Source organism: Ostrea edulis, chromosome 2, assembly GCF_947568905.1.
Source record: "Ostrea edulis chromosome 2, xbOstEdul1.1, whole genome shotgun sequence".
Lineage (NCBI taxonomy): Eukaryota > Metazoa > Mollusca > Bivalvia > Ostreida > Ostreidae > Ostrea > Ostrea edulis.
Window position 1 is genome coordinate 100,060,212 of NC_079165.1, and position 27,461 is coordinate 100,087,672.

The 27,461-nt window shown below is 36.6% G+C and overlaps 1 protein-coding gene across 9 annotated transcripts in view; it reads left to right on the forward strand.

Moving 5' to 3' along the window:
* The first annotated feature begins 3,060 nt into the window (after positions 1-3,060).
* LOC125679636 (nicotinamidase-like) overlaps positions 3,061-27,461 on the forward strand; it is a 37,947-nt gene continuing 13,546 nt past the window's right edge. For 2 of the 9 annotated variants that reach the window (XM_056155734.1, XM_048919018.2), the window contains exons 1-2: positions 3,061-3,244; positions 10,286-10,392. The gene's annotated coding sequence lies outside the window, so the exon portion shown is untranslated. Of the gene's footprint in view, positions 3,493-7,901; positions 10,118-10,285; positions 10,393-27,461 lie in introns of those variants that run through there. The other 7 variants (XM_056155736.1, XM_048919021.2, XM_048919017.2 and 4 more) reach the window with 6 other exon arrangements.

Sequence of the window (27,461 nt, forward strand, 5' to 3'; positions counted from 1 at the left end):
TCTCTCTCTTTAGGGTTTCTGTGGACGTAGTGTTTGTGTAACGATGGCATCCCAAACAGAAGCTGACACGAAGTCTACACCCCCTCCTCACTCTCTCTTTAGGGTTTCTGTAGACGTAGTGTTTGTGTAACGATGGTATCCCAAACAGAAGCTGACACATAGCTAGTCTACCCCCCCCCTCCCCTTTCTCTCTCTCTCCCTTACTCTCAATCATTGACTAAAAGTAATTATTGTCATACGTATGCAACACTATTGCCATGCCATATTATTTCATCTATATTATTACTACAGTTTTACACATTTCTCTCTCTCTCTCTCTCTCTCTCTCTCTCTCTCTCTCTCTTTGTAAATATAAAACCGTGATAAATTATAAATAGCTCAATAACTCTCTCTCTCTCTCTCTCTCTCTCTCTCGCTCTCGCTCTCTCTCTCTCTCTCTCTCTCTCTCTCTCTCTCTCTCCCTCTCTCTCTCTCTCTCAATATAAAACCGTGATAAATTATAAATAGAAATATCTCAATAACTCTCTCTCTCTATATATAAAGCCGTGATAAATTATAGATAGAAATACCTCAGTATCTCTCTCTCTCTCTCTCTCTCTCTCTCTCTCTCTCTCTCTCTCTCTCTCTCAATATAAAGCCGTGATAAATTATGAATAGAAATATCTCAACAACTTATTTATGCTTGTTTTTTTTTTGTTTTTTGTTTTTTTTTTTTTGTTTTTTTTTACTATTGTTTGATTTCTGATTGTGTAATTTATAATCCATGTGGTATCTCAAACAGAAGCATTTTTAACAGTTTTACGCATGGGCGATATAACCATTATACATGTTGATGTGCTGCGCCAATAAAGAATTGTTCATGTTTTTATAAATATAAAGCCACAATAAATCATTAATAGAAAATATTCCAATAACTTATATGTTTGTTTGGTTGGGTTTTTTTTTTTTTTCTTTTTATCATTGTTTGATTTCTGATTTTTTAATCTATAATACATGTATAAAGATGGAGAGAGAAAATACGATGATAAATTGCATTGTATTGGGGACGTTATGAATTAAAATATTCTAGGTGCGAGTCAATGCTATCAAAACTCAGGTATACTGGGGCTTTCCTCGAGATCTGAAGACTGCCGGTCATCATTAGCCATGATTGTTATCAAAACATCTTTCTCGGGTAGCTGTAGACCACGGTCTCTGCAAACGTCAATCAACCTAAGCTCTATTGTTAAAAGTTTGATTGACCAGCGGCTTATCATTGATCGCGACACAGGTAAAATTTGGGGGCGTTAACTTAAAGTTGGGTCTTTAAGATATATAGAAAATATGTATATATTCATATAATTTGTATAAATCCTGCTAATCTAGCTTCTTCCTAAGTGAGGTGTATGGCACGCCATATTTATATCTACCGGGTATCCCTATAAGGATTTTGTATATAATTTATGAAATATCTTCTATTTCTGATAAGATATCTAATAAATCTTATAAGATATATATCTCATATAATTTACAGTTTATAAAATATTCAAGATATATATTATAAATTATGAAAGATATATCCTAAGCTTTATAAGATATCTTGTATATCAAATGATATCATGTTTAACAGATATCTTATAAAAATAGAAGGTATCTTAAATGTATTTTAATGATATCTTATAAAACATAAGATATCTTAAATGTTTTATAAGATTTCTCACAAGCTTTATAAGATATCTTACATATCTTACAAGATATCTCAAACAATTTAAAAAATATATATCTCAAACTTTGATATATCTTATAATATACATGCAAGATATCTTATATATTTTATGAGATATCTTATAAAAGTAAATTCATATGATACATAAAGTTAACAAGATATCTAATAAAAATTCGTTTTTCAGATATCTTATAAAATATATAAGATATCTTATTAAGTTTGAGATATCTTAAAAGACATAAGATATATATGTTTTATAAGATATCTTATAAAATATATAACATATATTTGTTAAGAAAAATATATAAAATATATCATCTTTTATCAGATATCCAATTATAATGGATACAATTAATTCATTTCATAAACTTTAGAAGATATCTTGTAAGTTTTATAAGATATCTTAAAAAATTTATGAGATATCTTTAAAGAGGAATAAATCTAAAAATAGGATGCTATAGAAGTGTAGTAATAGTATCTAACAATAACATCAATTTCATTTTTTCTGTGACGTTGATGATTTACTTATAATGTGATATATTATTTTGTGCAGTTTATATGAGTCGCAATTATATTGTAAGGGAGGAATCGCACATTTTCTTCACCAATTTTATTTTCAATGCAAAATCTTCTTTTTTTTTTTTTTTTTTTGGTAACCAATGCTGAAGATAACTTGATTTGTTAAAAATCCTTGACAAGAGAAAAAAAATTCTTTTGTCCTGTGACTTGCCCACTCTTCAAAATCCTAAATCGGGGAGGGGGAATTTTTCTCCTAAGTTCGAAAAAATTCTTGATTTCTTAATACGGTGGGGGGGGGGTTAAAAACTTACTACCAAAGATAATTTTTTTTAATACAAATTCTCCATCAATACATGTTTGCAGTTCTGTCTTTACCCTAAATACATGTACCACTATAAATAAAAATGGAAGAGAGCAGTCACCCCAATTTCTTTATTTGCATATGTTATAAACAATAGAATTATTACCGTTGCCCCCCCCCCCCCCTCCCCCCGACAAAAGAAGAAAAGACCCTCCCCCTTCATGACACGACAGTAAGACTAAATATCAGTTAAACTCCAATCTAGATCTTTAAATGACTTTAACTTCCTGAGCTTTTCACTATTTCACAATCGTCGCCGGTATGACAGTACTTAATTGAATTTTCTACGTAATTCATGTCTATTACAGTATATAGAAAATGACTATAGCTTTGGCAGATTTATTTCCGGTTTCCTTCACTGCGGAATTTGACCTCACCTCTAACCTTTTAATGGGTCAAAAAACCCACGTGGTGTAAATTTAAATATCAATAACGTTAGTAGGGGTGATATATATTGAGTAACATTTAGCTGACAATACCATTTCATGTTAATAAAATGACTCATCATGCCACACCTTCTGATTTAATTCGCCAAAATGGTTATAAACAGACCATAGAAACTCTTCAATATTAGGATATAAACATTTCCTTCATAGAAGTCCTCATTTGAACAGAAAATTTAGTGACTGTTTTTATTTTGGGATTTTCATGCCTAGACGGTAAGCAATGCAACTTTAATAGTGATAGAGTTAGTTTAATAGTGATAGAGTTAGTTTAATAGTGATAGAGTTAGTTTAATAGTGATAGAGTTAGTTTAATAGTGATAGAGTTAGTTTAATAGTCCGCGAATGGCAGTGTCACCGGAGCTGAATGTAAATTTCCAAACGGACTGCTTCGAGATTCGGTGAAGGCGTCAGTGCAAGTACCCAGTCAGGCCGAATCTCAGCTGAGATTAGTGGAGTAGGAGGTGAGAGAAGGGTGGTATATATGACACTCCTCTAAGATATTCCCGATCTGTCATTGAATAATAATAGACAATATTTCAAAAATTATCTGAATTTTTAATGGCTTGGTTAAATCATGAAATAAATCATTAGTAAATAATTTGATCGAAATCGACAGTTACTAAACAGCATCAAATTGTGGATTGGATAGTGATGGAATAAGTATGCATTACATCAGGTTCATTGTTCATGGAAATGATATAAATAATCATTCAAAATCAAATGACCACTCGATTCCTAGTTCCTTGAAATGTTCAAGAAAAAAAAAAAGCCAAGAACATTTCGATGCAGAAACCTAACAACCAAAAGGAATTGTCAAAATGTATACGAACAGTACAATTACAATTGATTATTTTTTATATTGTTTTGTTGAAATTGATTTCTATTATTTTGATTGTTCAAAGCATCAAAAATCATAAAATGGAGGGTGAAAATAAGTAGTTGATCAACAAAGTACATGGTATAACGAACAGTGATCAATCTCGACTCCGTTAGGCCATTCTTGGCACACTAATTTTGACTTCGGATAACTCCGTTTACTTGATCAAGATATACACATGAAGGGTTCACGGCGGGTGTGACCGATTGACGGGGTGCTTACTCCTCCTAGGCACATGATCCTACCTCTGGTATATACAGGAGTCCGTGTTTACCCAACTCTCTAGAATCTGTTTTGTATTTATTATAAGAGTTATGAGATATATGATTGACCACTGTTCATTATCGTTTACCTTCCTATAAGGAATACAAAATTACACCGTGCAAGGTTAGTCTCACAGCTACCGTAGCTTACGTATTTGCTTTCAATGAATGTCTACATTCAGTTTCAACAAACATGCTTTGTTTATTTCATTTTATTGTTCATATCTTTAACGCGATGGTGTGTTGAAATTGTGGTTATATTGTAACAGTGTGTTGATTGTGAATAGGTAATGATGACCAACTCCTGTTGAGGTTCGGAACAAGGCTTTTATTCAGTAAAGTAAATATTTAAGGTTGTTTATAAAGTTGCTTGAAAAGAAAGCCCTGTAACAATTGTATAACAATAACCAAACATATGTATAAATCATAAAATACAATATTACTTTTACAGACTAATTGATATACAATTAATGGTAGCAATAGTTACATACTTCAAGGGAGATAACTTTGTCTTACACAAAGTGCTATAGTTTATACCGAGCGAAGCTCGGACGGGCTGAAGGCCCGTCCGCGAAGCAAGGCTCTAAAGGTAACACGTATGTAAAAGAAAAAAGTCAAAATCAGCAAAAGAAAAAGAGATAATAACGAGCCAGCTAGGAGCGCTGGCTCGTACTGCGAGCTCTAATGACTAGAGCGCGGGAAATAATCCGAGCTAAATCTCAACCTCTAACAAGAATTTTTTTGACGCCAATCCCAGAAGTCCCTCGTACAAAATGGCGGATGGTTCGATTCGTAAATAATAATTTAAAAAATCTTTGAAGTATTACAAACCTTTCTTATTTGAAAGGAAAGGATGATAATCATATTCTTCCCCCTTTCTTTTTCTTTTTAAAATATTGTCTAAAGAAATGTAACAGTCACGTCACAACTACCAGGCTACGTCACAACACGCTCGTTGCATTTCCCGCTAAACTGGTTCCTACATTGGCGAGAAGAGCAAGACAGTAATCCTACGTATTGACAGTGAACCAGATCAGTTTTCCTTGTTTTCACTATAAATTTTTTGAAAATATTTTCAGATATGCTGCGCTCGCCCCAACGGTCACACCATAATCATATTATCTATATACGTTCACTGAAATTTTCGTGATCCATATGGGCGCCGCCATTTATTTTTTCATTACCTGCTTCAACAGTTATTCGTGTTTTATTTTTAATGCCAATAATAGAAGACTCTAACGTGCAATTCGTAATTTAAACACTCAGTTTTTTCAAAGTGAATAATATAATTATCATTGTAACAAGTTTTAGCAAATAAATACATATAAAACCGTAATACGACTAAATAGATGAACGAGTTCATGAGTTTCTTTGAATAAGAATATACGTAGTCTCGCTTTCCCCAGACTCTCGCCCTCGAGACTTTGCACGTGCAAAGTCTCGAGGGCGAGAGTCTGGGGAAAGCGAGACTAGAATATACGATAAAATTACGGTTAATTTTTACCATTTTGAATTTATTGGTTAATTTTGTTTAGTTTTAACGGTCTTTTTCATTGCATACGGAATGTATTATTGTTGTTTATAATTGTTTGCTTTGAAAAAGAGAAAAAAGTTGAGGCTAAATGTGACGTCACAATGCACAGTTTACGTCGCCTTGCGTTTTATTTCCCGCGTTCAATGATTAGGCGGATCCTGTAAAACTGTTGTCCCCATATAAACTCCTTTAATATTGAGATGTTACTGGGTGTTTAGCGCTAGGAAATTTCATTCAAAATATATATTTTCAAATGAATCATAATCTACCGTACTTAAGCTGTATGACCCGATGTTCATGGATTATTTTTGTACATAATTACTTTAAAGCAGATTAATTACTTTATAAAGTTATTAACTTTCCCTTAATTACATGCTTGAAAACATCTGCATGTAAAAGAAAACAGTGCGAATATTATTTAGAAAGTAAATATGGTGGCTACATATATAAATCATCCCATAATAGACGTCTATAAATAGACCCACGCGCGTCAGGAGAATCCCAACATAATGTATTAACTCATACGCAAATGTCTAGTTTTAAGGCTGAAAGAGCGTAAAACAACGAATTACTAAGAGGTATTTGATATTTTTATTTTTATTAAACTTATGGTACGGTACTGTTATAACAAAATACACAGCTTTACACAGATAAGACCACCGATGATCTGAAAGTTTGAACTGGTCACGTGACTGTCACTTGAAATGGCAGAGTGACGCGGTTATTTGTAAACATCGATTTAAAATCAAATTATTTGGGTTAAAACAGGTGAAATAATTGATGATATGTCGTACAGTCTCACAACTACATACGTGTGATGATTTAATAGCGTTTTTACGAGATGGAAAAAAATATTGTAATTCGGACCATACAGCTTTAACGGAATAATGATTACCACTCGGGACATATAGAATATCACACTCTAATGTTGATCTCGGACCTGGGATTGGCCCCGAGAGTTGATCTCGGGCGAGGGCCGAGATCACTCGAGGGGCAATCCCAGGTCCGAGATCAACATTAGAGTGTGATATTGTTTATATCATATTGTAACAGGTTTCTCGATCCCTTAAGTAATAACAGGAACACCTGTTTGGGTTCTCGACAAGACGTTTATTCTGGCGTTACCAATGCACGAATTGTCCAATGATGAAACCCTATAACAACAATGTTTAACAATTTTAAGTAATATGCTATATAAAACATGAATACTATAATTTCACATAATTACTGATGTACAACCAATATACGATTATAGCATTACATGGGTGATTTATATCAAGGGAGATAACTCTATACCTGTATACATCACATATTAAATCTCCAAAGTCCTATAGACTTTAACTTCATCATGAAACTTTACAATAATTATCATTATAATATGTATTAACATTATTAATTATTGAATTAAATAAAAACCATATAGTGAGCATACCATTCTATGGGAATAGGCTCGAGTGAACAATATTTACAGATGACACCAAACTGGTCTGATCTATAAATTAATTATGATATCTACAATATCTTGTAAGTCATACAACATACTTTTACTTTAAAATAATATCACAGTGAGACGAATCATATACATTACTATCACAGATATTTACATTATATAAGTCTCACTCTCACTGATCATTTATTCCAGGAATGTGGCAACAAAAGGAATTGTATGCAAAATTACAGATTTAACATTTAGTAAAGGAATTATAGAATAGTTTAGCATTAGTAATAAATTATTAACTTACCATTCAAGAGGAAAAATGTCGGTCTATGTCTAATTGTCAAAATATGTCAGATCTACTGAAATCAACTCTCTTCTTCAAAAACTGAATAAAGACTGACCACAAAGAACAGAACTCTTGGAGGGAAAATCTCCAAGACCAATCCAATGACATAAGACAAACTAAAACACCAATGAAATTAAAAGACACAAGGGACATTTGGCCAAAATATAATTATATAACCCAGGCCATTACACTGGGAAAAGTGACCAAATTTTTATGCTTGACTGCATGTTTAAATTACATTACCTTGCCTAAGCATTTTATTCAATGAACCGATTCTTTATACATATACCCATCATATTATACAATATACATGTATAATATGAGTCTGTCACAATATACATGTACCTAAAACACAACATGTTGATAAACATTTTTTTAAAAATTGGGGTGGGGGTGGGGGGGGGGGGGTATTGACCCAAACATAAATACATGGTATACTGTACAACGATATTTGACTATTTTATTACTTCAGTGAGTTTACTTTAATGGTTATGTTTCCAGTACTATTGGCATTGTGAAACATGCTAAAGTCTGGGTTAGTAGCTTTATTCCACTGCTGGTCACAATAATTGGATGATTTTAACATCATGGACATCCCCTCATGTGGTCTAGAATCTGGACGTTTCAATTAACTGAACTGCTTGGCTGAGAAACTCGTCATATCTATCGCTGTGCTGTTCATGTACATGTATATAAGTGAATTATTTTTATTTCTTTTTTCGGATTTACCAAACTCGCCCGTTTTCATTATTTCATATAATTTGTAAGAGTTGTAGAACTTTGTTTACGTGGCGTCATCGTATGAACGGGAATATTTACAGAGTCTGATGCTGCTATTTATTTGCTTAGGGAATGTTACCTTATACTGAAGTTTTTTTTTTTTTACTGTTTCCCATCTGTTTAGCATCTATTAGTCATTGAAAAACGTCGGAAGATATTGGTTTTGCTTTTCTCGTTTTATTGCCAAGTCCTCGGGATTTTAGATTTCAGAAATCGTTTTAAAGCAGTTTTCTATATCAAAATTACCGTAAATTAACATTTTGATCTCCATTAGGACCGGGAATTTCTAATAATGCTTTAGTATCACCCTCCATAATCCTCCTACTGTTTTCTTTCGCCTAGAACGTTGATTGTTTTTAAATGAAGTTAAACGTGTTATTGTTCTAAATAAACAATTGTTACTTGGGTTACCCCCCAATATAAACTAACTCCCAATCCCCGGATGTACAAAGAGCCGTAACTCTTAACTTTACTCTAAAGCAATGATTAACCAAATACAGTTATGTCCCTTTAAATTATCATTCATAACGATACACTACAGCATCGACCCTCCCAAACTGACATACGAATTCAAATGAAAATCTACGTTTACTACGTCATAATCAATAATCGTAAATTCACACAGCACAACGAAGGTATAATAACACAAACACTTGTCACAACGATAAATTACTGACTGTTCATACTGTTTATATACTAGCGGAAAAAAGAAACTGTGCATGAAAAAATAATTTTAGAAAAGCAATTAACAAATTTTATTTTTTGTAATACTGTTAACAAATGTATTCGTTACAACATTTCATAATCCATTAATGTTAACGTCGAATAACGTCAATTTCACAGCACACTCGAAAGACACTAGTATTCGAACTTGAATTAACAAAGTTAATAACGCGTGTGACCACCATTTGCATTCATGCATGCTTGACAACGGCGCCTCATTGATGCCACTAAAGTGTTCAGAAATGCTTGAGGGATGTTGTTCCAGATGTTGGTTAAAGCCTGGTCTAAATCAGCCAATGTCACTGGCTGATTTGGTAAACGGCGTAGACGTCGTTCCATTTCATCCCAGACGTGATCGATCGGCGATAAATTGGGGAAAACAGTTGGCCAAGGCAAGACATCGACATTCTGTTGAACAAAAACGTCCCTGACTACACGTGCAACATGTGGCCTTGCGCTGTCTTGCTGCATTTGCTGTCTCTGTATGAAGGGTATCACATGGCGCTGAATAATTTCGTTTCGATAGCGTACGCCGGTGAGATTTCCATTGACAATTTGTAGGGGGTCTTTCCACGTGTTGTTATTCCACTCCACACCATAACGCTACCTCCACCGAATTGTCGATGTTGCACAACACAAGCGTCCTGGTACCGCTCCCCAAACGCGACGATAGACTCTACAACTCTATGCTATCCATATGGAATCTAGATTCATCAGTGAACAGAATATTGGCCCAGCCCTGTATTCTGAATCGCAGATGTCGTCTGCACCACGCTAGTCTAGCGATACGATGACGTTGAAGCAGTATTGGGCGCACCGCTGTACGTGTATCTGAGTCGGGTACTATCCGATATTGTTAAAAAACATCACATTTATCAATTGTTTAAATTTAGAAATATAAACAATAAATATAGAAAAATTATACTAAATTTTATATTGCACAGTTTCTTTTTTCCGCTAGTATATTTAGATATGACGTAGACATAACTGGCAAATATGGCGTTCTTGAGGATGAGAATTTGTCTGTGGTTAGTAGGGCTGGTAAATGGTTTGGGTGGTATTAAATTAGGAGGATTTTCTGATACTCGCACAATAGACCAACCAACTGCGGAAGTCGTTAACAGTGTATGTATTTCGCTTCTCTCTCTCTCTCTCTCTCTCTCTCTCTCTCTCTCTCTCTCTCTCTCTCATATTATCAAAGCGAATTTAATGTTTTTTTGTGATATCCAAAAGATTTATTCATTAGTTGATGTGAAACTAGTCAAAAAATTCTGATATAGTATTTATCAACAGGTGAAAATGACATACTTGAACGACTTTCTGCAGACGATGTTACGGACATTTTTGAGCCCATTTCCTATAGAACTCAAGTAGAAGCAGGAACCAATTACTTTGTCAAGGTACATATCTACATTACTTATATAGTAATTACGTATCACTGTAATTTGTATTTGTAAGGGAATATCTTGATTTAGCAGGTGGTAATTCACATATGGAATGTTAGGTTTTGTGTGCCACATGTAACGAAACCGGTTTATTCGGATTAAGTGCATTTGTTTAACTGTGACGCCAGATCCAATTCCTATGCTAAAAAGACCATTTTCCGATCGCTACCTAAAATATCATTTGAGATTTATGCATGCATATTATGGAAATTTTGATTACTACGTGCACTTGTACATGCATTCTGTACAGTGGGAAAAAATCTTGACTTGGTATTGTCGTTGTGTGTGCTTTATTATTACACAAAGGACCATACATTGAAACGGTTCACCCGATAGGGTTTGTTTTTTATCTACACTTGGTGTGCATAAAAACACTGATTCAACAATGGTATATTTTGAAATAGGTCATTTAGAATTGTATCATGTTCGTATTTTGAGAATGCTCAGGTTTCGGTATAAACTATTGCCGTCTGAAAAGTATCAAGTTATTGCTGTATATGAATGCCTATTCAATATCTGTGAAAATACAAAGCATATAAGTTATAACTGGGCTACTTTTATTAAAGAACAACTTGATTGTTTGGGACTTAGTGGCAGGGGACAGTTTCTTTGGTTTTGAAACATGTGGATAGGGGGTATACACCAAAGTCAGATTATGACAGACTAATGAAAAATCATATTTCCCTTTTATGTCAATACTTGTATTTCATATTAGTGTAGTTAATACCGAGCGAAGCTCGGACGGGCCGAAGGCCCGTCCGCGAAGCAAGGCTCTAAAGGTAACACGTATGTAAAAGAAAAAAGTCAAAATCAGCAAAAGAAAAAGAGACAATCTTTATATACGTTCACTGAAATTTTCGTGATCAATATGGGCGCCGCCATTTATTTTTTCATTACCTGCTTCAACAGTTATTCGTGTTTTATTTTGAATGCCAATAATAGAAGACTCTGACGTGCAATTCCTAATTTAAACACTCAGTTTGTTCAAAGTGAATAGTATAATTATCATTGTAACAGGTTTTAGCAAATAATTACATATAAAACCGTAATACGACTAAATAGATGAACGAGTTCATGAGGTTCTTTAAATAAGAATATACGATAAAATTACGGTTGCATTTTTACCATTTTGAATTTATTGGTTAATTTTATTTAGTTTTATAACGGCCTTTTTCATTGCATACGGAATGTATTATTGTTGTTTATAATTGTTTGCTTTGAAAAAGAGAAAAAAGTTTAGGCTAAATGTGACGTCACAATACAAAGTTTACGTCGCCTTGTGTTTTATTTCTCGCGTTCAATAAATAGGCGGATCCTGTAAAACTGTTGTCCCCATATAAACCCCTTTAATATTGAGATGCTACTGGGTTTTTAGCGCAAGGAAAATTTCATTAAAAATATATATTTTTAAATGAATCATACCATACTTAACGGAATTATGATTACCACTTGGGACACTCCAATGACCATAACATGCTTCGCTCGGTCCAACGGTCACACCGTATACATATTAGCGAGCGAAGCGACGCGACGAGCTCGCTCCAATGATTACACATGAGTCACGTGATTTGCTCTTCTTCAGCTGAAAAAAGATGAGTATTACCCATAATGCTTCTACAAAAATGTCGCCGTCACTGCGGTATACTTCATTGACAAACCCGTAATTAAAATAATTAGATTGTTTAGAGAGTACCATAAATCTTTTTATATTCCAGACAAGCTTTCTCATAGCTTCAAACATTTTGTTTTTGCTTGGTTTGAAAGAAGAAGAAAAAACATTAATTATAACGTCACAATGTAACTGTTTACATCCACCACGTTATATTTCCCGCGTTAAATGAAGAGGCGGATCAATCGAAACATCACTCGGCCTAATCCGGAATAGGCCGAATGATGTCCCGATTGGAGGCGGATAAAATGTCTATAAGTCGTGTTGCAAGATGTTAATGGGCTTCGCTCGTCTCAACGGTCACACCGTACAACATATTAAAGAAGGAAATTCAAAAAAGAAAGAAAGTTTACAACATTAACTACAGGTTACATAGACTGCAAAATGCACGTGGATCCAGCATGTTGGGGAAACAAGTACATACATATATGAATTGCTAATCATGTATATACACAAGTAAATGGACAGTATCAGTATTATACCAACATATGAATAATAAACTATAACGATTTTTGCAGTTTTAAAGCATTACTTCTTTTTCTGAAAGTTTACTCTAAATATTTACTCAGTTTGACAATTACTGGTTTGTCTTCATTAATCATCAACCAAGTAAATTTGTCCTTATTTGTTAGATAGATAAAATTTTTGTTGAGCTTGTATATACCATTAAAAAACATATTTCTCTCTTCAACATAGAATGGACAATCAGTAAGGAAATGAAATTCATCTTCTACATAATTAAGGTTACATAATTCACACATTCTTTTGTTTCTTTCTAAAAAAATCTGGCCAGAATTGGTTTTTGTAAATTCATATCTTCCTCTTTCAATTCGAAGGTCATGTGCACTAATTCGAAATCTACATAGAGTTTTTCTTAATTCTAGGGATTCTAAAAATATATAACTTTTCATAGTAAAGTTTTCTTTATACGAAAAATATGTTGTGAGTTTTCCTGATTTCTGACCCGTTTCACGTCGTTTTGACCAGTAAAGTAATATATGTAACATTAAATACACAATGGCATATCCCAATATTTACTCTTGCCTATGGATAAAATCTTTACTGTACACTTATGCTTATCATAATATAAACATTACAGTTATTACTTTGATATAAGATATCCATTATGAGAAATATTTAAGTCAGTAACTCAAAATACTCAAACATACCATTCTATGGGAATAGGCCAATATATACAATGGTGAACTGCCAATGTGATAAATAAATGTCATCATATAAATTTCAAACCTGCAAGTTAATCAAATAACTTACAACTTGCTGATAATGCAATCATCATAAAAATATGGCCATTAATAAGATACATCATAGTGAGACAATTGAACTACATGTATTTACACTTCATAGTTAAAATAAATGATTCTCTCTCACTATATACTTTTACTCAGGATGAAGTGCATAGGAAATTAATCTTAATGCAAAATTATAGGATTTACCATTTTAGATATATATTAGAAGTATATTATCATTAGTAATAAACTTAGTAACTTACCGATTGAGAGGAAAAGTCAGTCTCGGGTAGCACTATCAGGTCTATGTCAACTCAAAACTTATCAACTGATCTATGGACTGGTCACTTCAAATCTCAGACAAAGAATGAACTGACACAAAGAACTTTTGGAAGGAAAAAATCCCAAAACGCAAGACACAAAACTAAAACACCAATGAAATTAAAAGACTTGTGGACAACTTGGCCATACATAATTAGGCACCTCAGACACTCTATACCAAAGAACTCACTAAGTGTTATGCTTGACCGGATATTGAATTGCAGATCCATTAAAGGATTATATGATTCAATACATATACCATTGATATTAAAATGAAATAATAACAATGCATACATGCATATATGAATGCATTATATGCATATTAGATAAGAAATGACTCTGCCACAATATGATGTTTAATGCGTTCAATTAATTACTGAGATGTTACTGAAATTTGAACACATTTCCAAAAGTCTTCAGCGGGATAAATTAGTTACACAGTCAGTTTGGGACATAATACGGAGTCCTCCAGGGTGAAATGGAGATCAGTATTGGGACTCGGCTTCGCCTCGCCCAGTACAGATTTCCATTTCACACCCTAGATGACTCCGTATTATGTCCCAAACTGATAATGTTCATATATTATGTAAAAAAAAATCTATCATTGATTCTACTTCTAGACCGACAAAAAAGAGATTTTTTCTCTGTACATAATTCTCATGTAAAACTTTAAACCCATATAATGTGGTCCAAACCTACACCCAATTCATTGATTTGAAGAAACCTGAATCTGAACTCGCGGATGCTTGATTTGAAGAAACATGAATCTGAACTCGTGGATGCTTGCCTATTCATTGATTTGAAGAAACCTGAATCTGAACTCGTGGATTCTTGCATATTGCTATAACTACTCCTGGCCCTACTGCTCTTGTGAATATTTTTTGAAAATTCATTCTTATATAAAACTCCTATCGGTGGACCCATCCTACTCCCTCCCTCCCCAAGGCCAGAATTTGTATAAACGTGAAGGACGCTTGTATACTAATATCACCACTCATGGCTCTGGTTCTCTTTCGAAGATTTTTAACGTTGTTCTCCTATATATTCCCAATTTTTGAAAACTTCGAATGTACGTGATATTGTGCATCATACTGTACGTCCTATTGTGCATCATACTGTACGTCCTATTGTGCGTCATACTGTACGTCATATTGTGCGTCATACTGTACGTCATATTGTGCGTCATACTGTACGTCCTATTGTGGTCCCATTCTACCCTTTGTGGCATTGATTTCAACATATTTGTATCTGTACTACCTGATTATGCCTGCCTATTAACATGACTAATCATAACTGTTGATGATATATTTATAAAGACTTTTTATTTTATATTCCTATGTAACACTTGATCCCCTATTGTGGCTTTCTCCAACCTCTGGGAGCCACAAATTGAACACACTTGGCTGTGCACTACCTGAGGATATGACTATTCATGGTCCTGTTCCTCCTGAATTTTTTTTTAAACGTTTCACCCTCTGTATTCAGGGACTATATAAATCTTTTGATCCGATATTGTGGCCCCCATCCTACTTACCGCGGTCGTGATTTGAACAAACTTGAATCTGTGCTACCTGAGAATGCTTGCATATGCATATGACATATCAAAGTTCTGTTGTTCTTGAGTTTTAAAAATGTCTTTTCTGGCCAAGTGGTTCTCGAAAATATGATTTTTATAATTACCCAACCCTATTTTAACGAATTGCTAATTATTTCCCTTTGCAAGGGGGCATGGATCCTAAAATGAACAAACATCAATTAATCTCTTGACTGCTACAAACACACATCTTATCACATCAATGTTATGTGTATACATAAACTACACTTGAAACATGATATTGTATGGCCAAGAGCGGATCCAGGAATCGAAGTCAGAGGGTGCAATTTCATGAGGTAGAGTGTCTGGGGGCTGCCTTAGGGCCCCAAGGTTCCTGAAGAAGTCCTGATGGGGGTCAGACGGCAAAGGTCCTGAACGTCATGGATTTTATAGGGCTTGAAATATGCCAGTAGTGTAAAAGTGCCGATTCTGGCGTAGATACTTTACTATGGGCCGAGGAGCCAATGACTACAATAATCATAGGAATGGACTCATCTTCTCTATTCATGATTGAACAATAGACCATTTTTAACAGCAAAAAGAAAGTGGAAAAAATCGTGACGTCACTTGCGATTGTAATATTTTTTCCGCTTTATATTCATCATCTTCACGAACATCCACTTTTTTGGAATTCCACAATTTCGGAAATACACGCCTAGACATAAGCGATAAAGACAATAAGCCTGTCACCTTCTTGAATGGCGAGATCATCCTGACTCTGGTTTTTCTACCCACAGGGTGTCATGCTCAATCAATTGTTACAATACACTGAAAGTGATCCTCATTCGTGTAACATGGCGAAAACCAAATTTGAGATACATCTACGACCCCCAAAAAGTTATTATAAGACTTTGGCAAAAATTTAAAATGCAGCATATCATATCACGTGAATACGACGAGAAGTGGTCAGGGAATATATTTGTGGTATCCTAAAGACACTTTAAGAGCATCCCGTACAACCCTACATTTGGGGGTGTGGAATATGACGTTAGGGGGTACGGAACTCGAATCGTGTTTTACTAGATATAGCAACCACCACCCATTTTTTAAAAATTACCCAAAACAATAAAAATCAGATGCAATTACCAATTTTGAGTATGCTGATTTCAAATCTGGATTCCTTTTACTCCAATTTCTTATAGAAAATGAGGTATAGTGTCTTAAACACCCCTACCGTCAGGTTGCCAAAAACGGAAAATGTTTCATTTCGCATCAAAAAGTGACCCAACTTTATTTCTTGAAACACCATTACAAAAAACAATAAAATGCAGGTGTAATTACCAATTTTGAGTAATTCCTTTTACTCCACTTCCTTACAGAAAATGAGGTATAATGTCTTAAACACCCCTACCGTCAGGTTGTCAAAAATTGAAAATGTTCCATTTCACATTAAAAAGTGACCTGAAAGTTATTTCTTGAAATAAGGCATACAACATAAAAGCAAAACAATTAATACTAAATTGTTCCATGAACATTCTTAGTTGTTTTGGAAAGAATATATCTCACCTCTGGACTTCACAGATACAGGAAAGGAAGAGGAATACGGAGCGGATCAACGATCTTAAATTTAATCAGATTGGGCCATAGCCTAATGAACTGATGAACAGGAGCAAAAGTAAAATTAATAGGAAAACTGATTTATTAAACATCAGCAAGTCTTTTCCGAGAACTTCTGGTAGCGCTATCGGGGGGGGGGGGGGGGGGGGGGGGGGGCTGAGTTGCATCATTATCAGAAATTTACCGAAACAGTGGACTCTCTGGCCAGTCTGGGGGCTGAGCTAGTTGCATCAGAATTGACAGAAGCAGAATTCTCTGGCCAGTCGGGGGGCTGAGTGGTATCAGAATGTATTATTTATTTATTTTTATTTTTTCAAAATTCAGAAATTTAAAAACTGCATGATGATATTTTTTGTAACACTAATAATTAATGCCACTTTATTGCGATGACTCTTCAAGTACAAACCATGATATTAAAAACAAAAATGAAATGAAATGATAGATAAATAAATAAATAAAATATTTGTAAGTTACTTTATTTATCCAGGGACCTATATACTAACTAGTATATAGGTCCCTGATTTATCTGTAAGTAAGTCACTAATTAAGAAAATTGCATCATCTGTAGCTTATGACCCCTTTTGCCTTGCCTTGTAATTGATATTGTTGAAAATTTGGCAAATAGCATTTTTAACCCCCAGTCCATACCCCACTTTTCTTTAAACGCTAAATCCAGCTAATTCAGTGAGGAAGAAATGTCACTACCATATTTCGAATTTCCTCTAGACTATATCAAATTAAATACCGCACTGCTATCAGTCACAGATTGACACTGGTAGGGGTATGGGGACCTGGTCTGTGAGTGTGATGGAAAAGATTCTGATGAAAACAAGAGGTACTGTGAGCAATGCTAACTAAGAATACCCCCCGCTTACCCCAATCTCCCAAAGGGTGTTGGTAATAGGTAAAACTTCAGTATTATGATCCAAAAGGTATCTAGGAACACAGCATCTCCATGCGATGAAAAAAGCCATTAAAGAATTTAAATGGAAACCATATTGCTACTTCGATGTCCAGTGCGCATGACCTTTGACCTTTTGACCTCAAAATTGATAGGGAACATCTTCATCCCATGGGTAGTCCATATGTATGATATGGTGACTGTAGGTGGAAAGGATAACGCTTTAGAGCCCGGAAACCATATTGCTACTTCGATGTCCAGTGCGCTTGACCTTTGACCTTTTGACCCCAAAATCGATAGGGAACATCTTCATCCAATGGGTAGTCCATATATATGATATGGTGACGGTAGGTGGAAAGGATAATGCTTTAGAGCCCGGAAACCATTGCGTCTACAGACGGACGGACGGACGGACAGACAGACGGACGACCCGATTCCAGTATACCCCCCCCCCCAACTTGTTGCGGGGGGTATAATAAAGATTCACTCATCATTCAGAAATGTATAAACATTGTATTAATGTATACCACCGGTACGTTGTGAGTACGTTAATAATGGGAGTTATCTTTCCCTGGATATCTAAATCAATCAAATACTATATGAACACGGGCAATTATCGTCCATGTTTGACCTCAGTATAATTTATTCATGCATAAAATGTATTAATATGTCACTCTTTGTTGCGTATTTCACCATTAAGTAAATGTTTACAGATACTCTCTCTGCTTAATCGCTTCAATCTCAAAGGGATTTTCTGGAATGTGCCTAATCACGTGAGATACGCTAAATATAGCTATTTTAGATCCGAACGATCAACTTCGCATCATTCGTAGGCTCTAGGTTTATCCATACTAGCCCGTAAAAAATAGGGTGGAACCTCGTCCCACTTTTCCTGTAGAAATAAAAATAAAACATGACGCGCCACCTAGCGAGCGTGGTTGTTGCTACTAGATAAGTTGACATATCTAGCTTGGTTACAGCCATAGAGATAAAACTAGTCTTATATTAACGTACGACGGAACACAGTGATGTCCCCGCTTACTCTTACTCGTTTCCCACCTAATATGATCCTTAGTTTAGTTATCAGGTTCTGGTCCCTTATAGTGTTTCAAAGTCCCAATGTGTGTGTCGCACGCAGTGTGATTTGGTGACTTTTTAAATGAATTGCAACTTTCCTCGCCTTCACAGATAGCCTGTATTTGTCTTATTCTATCATTCATATATATGTCATGAAAGGCTGTGCTTAATCGCACCCAAATATCATTTGAAGTGAGAGGAAACGGTGATGTTCATGCGATAAGGATTCATTGACTGATATATATCGGCGTATGAATAAAACACTCTCTTTTGTAAGTACTCATATAAATGTTTGGTTCAAACTTCAAAACGTTTCCTGGCAATTTCCGCAGAATCCATAGTTTTCTTCCTTATTTACATGTTAGGACGCAATATAAGAATATTCCAGGTATGACTTGCTTTTTATATGTGTGTAAGTTAGTTTTGAAAGCTTTAAAGAACTGAGCAACGTTTTTGGACTTACCTATGTGTTATATAAACAAGACTCGAGTCTTGTTTATGTTTACAAAACAAACTAGTGAAATGTATATTTTGTAATTTAAAGCATCCTAATTTGCAAATACAGATAAATCACACATTTTGCCTAAAGATTGATTGATTGTATCTTGCTGAACGTCTCGCTCGAGAATTTTTCACTCATATGGAGACGTCACCAAGACCGGTGAAGGGCTTCAAATTTAGGCCTATGCTCGGCGCTTACGACCATTGAGCAGTGAGGGTTCTTTAGCGTGCCACAACTACTGTGACACGGGTCATCCATTTTTAAGGTCATCTCCAAGGACCTGTGACATTCACACCTGATGCCGAGCGTTTGGCGATGGAACTATCACTACCTGTTTTAACGACTTAGGTCTGTCGCGGCAGGGATTCGAACCCCGGCCTTCTGCATGCGCATGAGAGAGCGCATGCGCATAAGTTGAGACGTACATAAACATCGGAGTGGTAAAATTGAAGAACTCTGGAAGATACAGGAATAAGCTTGAGTCTTAAACAGTATTTTTGTGTTTAATAAAGATCAGGGACACTATTGTTTACATCATGTAGGTGTTTTCTTGGTAAGTCTGGTTGCTGGCCCTGATACCACCCTGAACACATGGTGAACCTTTTCCAACATGGCGACCGCCATCTTGTTTATACTTGTGTGTGTGAACTTTTGCCAACTTGTGTCATCACCACCTAACTTGCATCGAGATCTTAATATAAACAATGCACTATCACAAGTTAGAGGTCCCATCCTTAGGAAACCACTTCCTTTCACGCGCCAATCGAAAGGATTGTCGGTCATCTTTTTGTCTTTATTATTATCTAGGGACATCGAACTAAACCCCGGTCCAAAGAATACTAGCACGTATTTATGTGGCCTATGCGAAATCCCCGTCACCTGGACGTGTGAAGGAGTGTGTTGTGATGAATGTAGCATCTGGCACCATCGATCATGCATAGAGTTATGTAGCGCTGACTACAACCTATTATGTAGCGCTCAAACGTTCAGTGGCTTTGCTGTAAATGTGATAGTATAAATGTAAATTCTTTCACATTTCGTAGCTATGAGTCGGATTCCAACTATTATGCACCGATTCAGGACTCAAATATTACACTGGACTCTATAAACTCATCTGTCTTTAGCCCACGGAAGACAAGCAGCCCGAAGGCTGATATCCCATCGACAAGCAGCATCACAGGTTCATCCAAATCGCGCATGTCATCACTCATGTACCCCAAGAGGAAAAACCTGCGTATTCTGAATATTAACTGTAGAAGTGTTGTCGACAAAAGTTCAGAACTTACAGCAGTACTCGAGTACACACAACCTGACATAGTATGTGGAACGGAGTCGTGGCTCGGGGGGGGGGGGGGGGGGTCAAGCCTGGATGCAATCCTACAAAGGATGCTATTAAATCCAGTGAGATGTTTCTTAGTCATTACAAGGTATCAAGGTATATAGGAATGACCGCAGTTTGCTGGGTGGTGGTGTTTTCATATTAATTCTTGAGGACATAGTTTCAATAGAACAACCAGAATTTGTGACCAACTGTGAGATCACATGGGTCAAAATCCAACTCAAAGGTTGTAAAGAGATTTCTATCGGGTGTTACTACATGCCACACCGGAACCGAGACCTACTTAAGGAACTTGATACATCACTTGAACTATTAACGGAGAAGAAAGACCGGCAGAAAATTTTATGTGGTGATTTGAATTGCCCAGATATTGACTGGACCACATTATCGGTTACATCTCCCATAGACAAACTAGCGCACCAGGATCTTTTTGACCTATCTACTAAGTTCGATCTGAACTGCCTACGAGGCAAGGAAATATACTAAATCTGGTATTTACTACAAATCCGTCCCTCGTTAAGAGCATCACTGTAATTCCGGATATATCTGACTATGACATTGTTGTAGTGGATACTGACACCAAGCCGCACTATAACCAACAGAAACCAAGGAAATCATTCCTATTCGAGAAAGCAAATTGGGACGCACTGCGTGATAAGTGCAAATGGATATATGTCACTGTGAAATCCATGTACCAGGACGGGAAGAACATTAATGACCTTTGGTCTTACTTTAAGTCTGCACTTCAACACGAAATAGAAACGCACATCCCATCTAGAGTGTCTAAACGGCGTAAATCACCAACTTGGATAAATCATACATTGCGTAAAATGATCAGATGCACAACACGCTTACACAGACAAGCAAAGAAAACCAGAAAGTGGGAGAACTACCGTCACTTCCAGCGTGAATGCAAAAAGGCTTTCCGGAGAGCGGGGTGGTCATACGTGAACAAGACTATTCAGAAAGGTCTGGCAAATAACAACTCTAAACCCTTCTGGAGTTACGTGAAGTCAAAACAACAACACAATGTTGGAGTATCACCCTTGAAGAGGAAAGGCCAGCTCTTCAGTGATAGCAAGTCAAAAGCTGATATATTAATAGACCAATTTAGTTCTGTATTCACTCGAGATACATGTACTACCATACCACCAGTCAATGGACCGAGTGAGACTATAATATCAGACATACCTATCAACGAGGACGGTGTCCTAATGTTGTTGAAAAACATTCAAACCTCGAAGGCGCCTGGACCTGATTCTATACCTAACCGTGTGTTGAAAAACTGCTACCGAACTTGCCCCGAGTATTGCATTGATTTTCCAGAGGTCTCTTGATTCAGGGAGCCTACCAAATGACTGGCTCAATGCAAATATAGCACCAGTTTTTAACAAGGGAGACCGCTACCTACCGGAAAACTACCGTCCAGTTTCTTTAACTTCTGTGCTAAGTAAATTACTCGAACACATTGGCTGTCGTCATATGATGAAGCATTTAGAACGTCATAAGATCCTGACTTCTCTTAACCATGGTTTTCGTTCAGGTTATTCCTGCGAAACCCAGCTAGCTCTCACTATTGAAGACCTAACATCAAGCTACGATAGAGGAATACAAACTGATATTGCAATATTAGACTTTTCGAAAGCACTTGACACAGTGCCACACCATAAGCTTCTTCATAAACTGAAAGCTTACGGAATACAGGGCCGCCTACACCAGTGGATCCAATCATTTCTATGTAACCGACTGATGAGGGTAGTTGTTGAAGGAGAGTGCTCAAAAGAAGTCACGGTGGACTCAGGAGTACCCCAGGGTACTGTATTAGGCCCCCTCCTATTCCTTTGTCATATAAATGACTTACCTGATACGGTGCAGTCTAAAGTCCGCTTATTCGCCGATGACTGCCTACTATACCGTGAGATAACATTACACAAAGACCACCTAATAATGCAGCAAGACCTTGCTAACCTGGAACAGTGGGCGAAGAAGTGGGAGATGCGTTTTAATGCCACTAAATGCTATGTACTTAGTATCCGACAGAAGTCTACGTTTGACCAGCTAAACGGAACCATCCTCAAAAGTGTACAGACAAACCCGTACTTAGGGGTCATGTTGTCATCAGACCTTAAATGGACGACCCACATAAATAATATACATATATGTCAGAAAGCAAGTTCCACACTAGGCTTTTTGAGACGGAATCTTCGCCACAGCCCTTCACCTACTTGTAGAACAGCACACATCTCCCTAGTACGTTCTACACTAGAGTACAGGGCCGTTATATGGGATCCCTTCCTTCAATCAGACATCATTAAGATGGTGAAGATACAAAGGAAATCAGCTCGTTTTGAGCCGGACACCAGGGAGCATTACCAACATGCTTAAGACCTTAGATCTTCCATCTTTACAAGAACGAAGGAAAGAATTACGCCTAACGTTCCTGTTCAAGGTGGTTGAGGGGCTAGCACCAGCGATACCGCCTGATACTTACTTGGTAACAGCCATCAACAAGCGACAAATCAAGGCCGAGAAATTTACTGACTTTGAAACACGGAACATCATCCATAGTATCAACAATAGCCGTTGTTTCAATATACCATCATGTAACACACCTATAAGAAGAAACTCATTCTTTGTACGCACAGTCATTGACTGGAATGAACTGAGTGACCATCAAGTGTGTTCAAAGACTGTAGAAGGCTTTCAATCAAGCCTTCAGCGCGAATAAGATCTACTTGCGCTCTCTCATTTCCGTTGATTTCAGAAGTGGTGATTCAACGTACCAATACAGATACAGATGCGGGGCGAACGCTCTAACCTCTGGGCCACCGCGGCGCTCTAACCTCTTGACCACCGCGGCGGTGATTTTTGCCTAAGAACACTTGGAATGTGATGCATAACATAAACTCAAATCGATAACCATACATTTGAAAAACGTGAACAATAACATACCTCAATCTAAAAATAACCACTTTATAAGGTGTATCGCTTTAACTTTTTTTTAAAATATTTGACAGTTTATTCGATCATTAAAAGTGAAAAACAAAATTTCGGGGGAAATCGTCAATATTCCCTTTGATTGTTGTTTTTAAGTAGGAAATTTATATATATTTAGCTCTAAAAGTTCATAGTTATTTCGGATTTCAAACATTTCGGTTGAGCATCACTGAAGAGACATTACTTGTCGAAATGCGCATCTGGTGCATCAAAATTGGTACCGTATAAGTTTTACATTTTCTTTTATTCATTGTAATGGAATGTATTATGTCTCCCCTTCAAAGGAGAGACATATTGTTTTTGTGTTTTCTTCTTAAGGAAGGGTGCATGATACCAATTTTTTAAAACCTTGACCCATTTATAAAGTCAAGGTCAATCTTTCACATCAGAATTTGGTCCAGCCCATAAACTTAAGAACCTTTTGACATTGTGACTGCAATCTTGAAACTTTGAAAGAGAACACAAAGACAAAATGCACTGTATCAAAACTTTTGAAATCGACTCATTTCTTCAATGAAGATTAAGTTCAGAAAAAAATACGACCCAGCCATTACTTGAAAGTTGTAACAACCATCCATGAGATTAAGTGAGATGCAATAGATTACAATTTTTGACCTTGGCACATTTCTTTGAGGTCAAGTTATCAAAATAGCAAAAAGGTCATAACTTGAGAATCCGTTAGCTTTAACGAACATTTAAACGAACTTGGCATTAATTCCACTTTTGGTAATCGTACTTATACTCCAACTGTCCTTTCAAAACATGAAATTCTTCAAAACCATGCTTCAGTTTTAGACACATTTAACATCCCAGTCAATGGGTGGAATGAATATATGGGCCTCCGTGGCCGAGTAGTTAGAGCATTGCGCTCAAAATCACACGGCCTCACACCTCTGTTGGCGCGGGTTCGAATCCCGCTCGCGCAGGTAAGTGAGAAAGTTTCCCAATTTACTTACGGAAGGTCGGTGATCTCTTCCCAGGTACATTGTAACTGGGTTCTCTCTTCCACCAATAAAAACTGGGCGTCACCAGATAACTGAAAAATTGTACAATGTGGCGGAAAACATCAATCAGTCAATCGAATGAATATGAGTTACCGTACCTATACTAGATTCCTAAACTACATAAAAACCCTTACAAACAAAAATACATTGCTGGATCCAGTAAGTGCTTTACCAAGCCGCTATCTCTGCTCCTCACGAAAATATTAACAGTTGTGAAGGAGAAACTTCAAACTTACTTTGCGACTACATATGCAAGAAGTGGTGTTAATCAAATCTGGATTCTAAAAAATTCTGCAGAACTTTCAGTAAACTTGAAATCGCAAAACTTTTCCCAAATCAATAACATCAAAACCTAGGAATTTTCAACACTATACACAACCATTCCTCACGATAAATTAAAGACTAGACTTTTTGACATCATAGACAGTTGCTTCTTCAACAACAAGAGGCCCAGGGGCCTTATAGGTCACCTGAGTATCATGTAACAACCTTCCAATGTTTGAATTAGGTTTGTGTTTAAATATAAGAATTTTACTTTTGGATGGAAGAAACATTGAATAGCTATGTGGTCAGCCCCGCCTTTGCACCAGAACCCCTGACCCAGGGGCCATAAATTTCAGTTTTGAAAGAAGCATCCTTGATCATCATTATCATACTATTAGTTTGTCTACTTAATACCCAGCAGCAGAGGAGAAGATTTTCAAAGAAATAAAATGCATTTTCACTATATGATCAATAGGGCCCCACCCTAATACCAGAACCCCTGACCCAGGGGCCATGAATTTCACAATTTTGAAAGAGGCATCCTTGCTCATCATAACCATGCTATTGGTTTGTCTACTTAATACCCAAAGACAGAGAAGAAGATTTTCAAAGAAATAATGCATTTTCACTATATGACTTATAGAGCCCCACCCTAGCACCAGAACCCCTGATCTAGGGGCCATGAATTTCACAATTTTTAACAAGAGGTACTGTGAGCAATGCTCACTAAGAATACCCCCCGCTTATCCCAATATCCCAAAGGGTGTTGGTAATAGGTATAAACTACCTCTTTTCTGAGTGTTGCTACTTCGATGTCCAGTGCGCATGACCTTTGACCTTTTGACCCCAAAATCGATAGGGAACATCTTCATCCCATGGGTAGTCCATATGTATGACATGGTGACTGTAGGTGGAAAGGATAACGCTTTAGAGCCTGGAAACCATATTGCTACTTCAATGTCCAGTGCGCGTGACCTTTGACCTTTTGACCCCAAAATCGATAGGGATCATCTTCATCCCATGGATAGTCCATATGTATGATATGGTGACTGTAGGTAGAAAGGATAACGCTTTAGAGCCCGGAAACCATATTGCTACTTCGATATCCAGTGCGCTTGACCTTTGACCTTTTGACCCCAAAATCGATAGGGAACATCTTCATCCCATGGGTAGTCCATATGTTTGATATGGTGACTGTAGGTGGAAAGGATAACGCTTTAGAGCCCGGAAACCATATTGCTACTTCAATGTCCAGTGCGCTTGACCTTTGACCTTTTGACCCCAAAATCGATAGGGAACATCTTCATCCTATGGGTAGTTTATATGTATGATATGGTGACTGTAGGTGGAAAGGATAACACTTTAGAGCCCGGAAACCATATTGCTACTTCGATGTCCAGTGTGCTTGACCTTTTGACCCCAAAATCGATAGGGAACATCTTCATCCCATGGGTAGTCCATATTTATGATATGGTGACGGTAGGTGGAAAGGATAATGCTTTAGTGCCCGGAAACCATTGCGTCTACAGACGGACGGACAGACGGACAACCCGATTCCAGTATAACCCCCCCCCCCCCCCCCCCACAACTTGTTGCGGGGGGTATAAAGAGGCATCCTTGCTCATCATTACCATGCTATTAGTTTGTCTACTTAATACCCAGAGAAAAAGAAGACGATTTTCAAAGAATTTCTACATTTTCACTATATGACCAATAGAGCCCCACCCTAACACAAGAACCCCTGCCCCAGGGGCCATGAATTTCACAATTTTTGTAGAGAGCTCAACGCTCATTATAATTATGCCCACAGTTTGGCTTCTTGATGTCCAGGAGTAAAGAAGAAGATTTTTTAAAATTACACTCATTTTGATGGTTTTTGCCCCACCCCTCAGGCCCCAGGGGGGCAGGGACCACGAATTTCACAATTTTTGTTTCCCTCCACCCACAGATGCTATATGCCAAAATTGGTTGAAATTGGTTCAGGGGTTTCAGAGAAGAAGCTGAAAATGTTCAAATGTTAACGCACGACGAACGACGACGGACAAAAACAGATAGCAATAGGTCACCTGAATGAATTCAGGTGACCTAAAAATGGAAAAAGGAAATATTCATATCTAGTGATCAGTCATCCAAAAACTTACTTTGTTAAACACCACTCTGATTCCACGCACAAGTACTCTGAAGTTGAAATAAAAAATATGCTAAAGTTCCTCATTGACAATATCTTCGTGGTCTTTGGTGATCAGGCCTTCCAACAGTCTGTTGGTATTCCCATAGGCACGAATTGTGCTCCTTTGTTAGCTGACCTGTTTCTATATTCATATGAAGCAGAATTTATTCAAAAACTTCAACGTGAAAAGAAGAAATCTCTTATTGTGGCCTTCAATTCGACATTTAGATATATCGACGACGTTTTGTCTATTGATAATGTTCACAACTGCACTAAGCGCATTCATAAGGAAAAGGCTATCAATACGTAAAATTTGTAAAAATATCGAAGGGAAAACATTGGAAATGTAAACATGTGTTTTAAAATATATAAGCATGTGAAG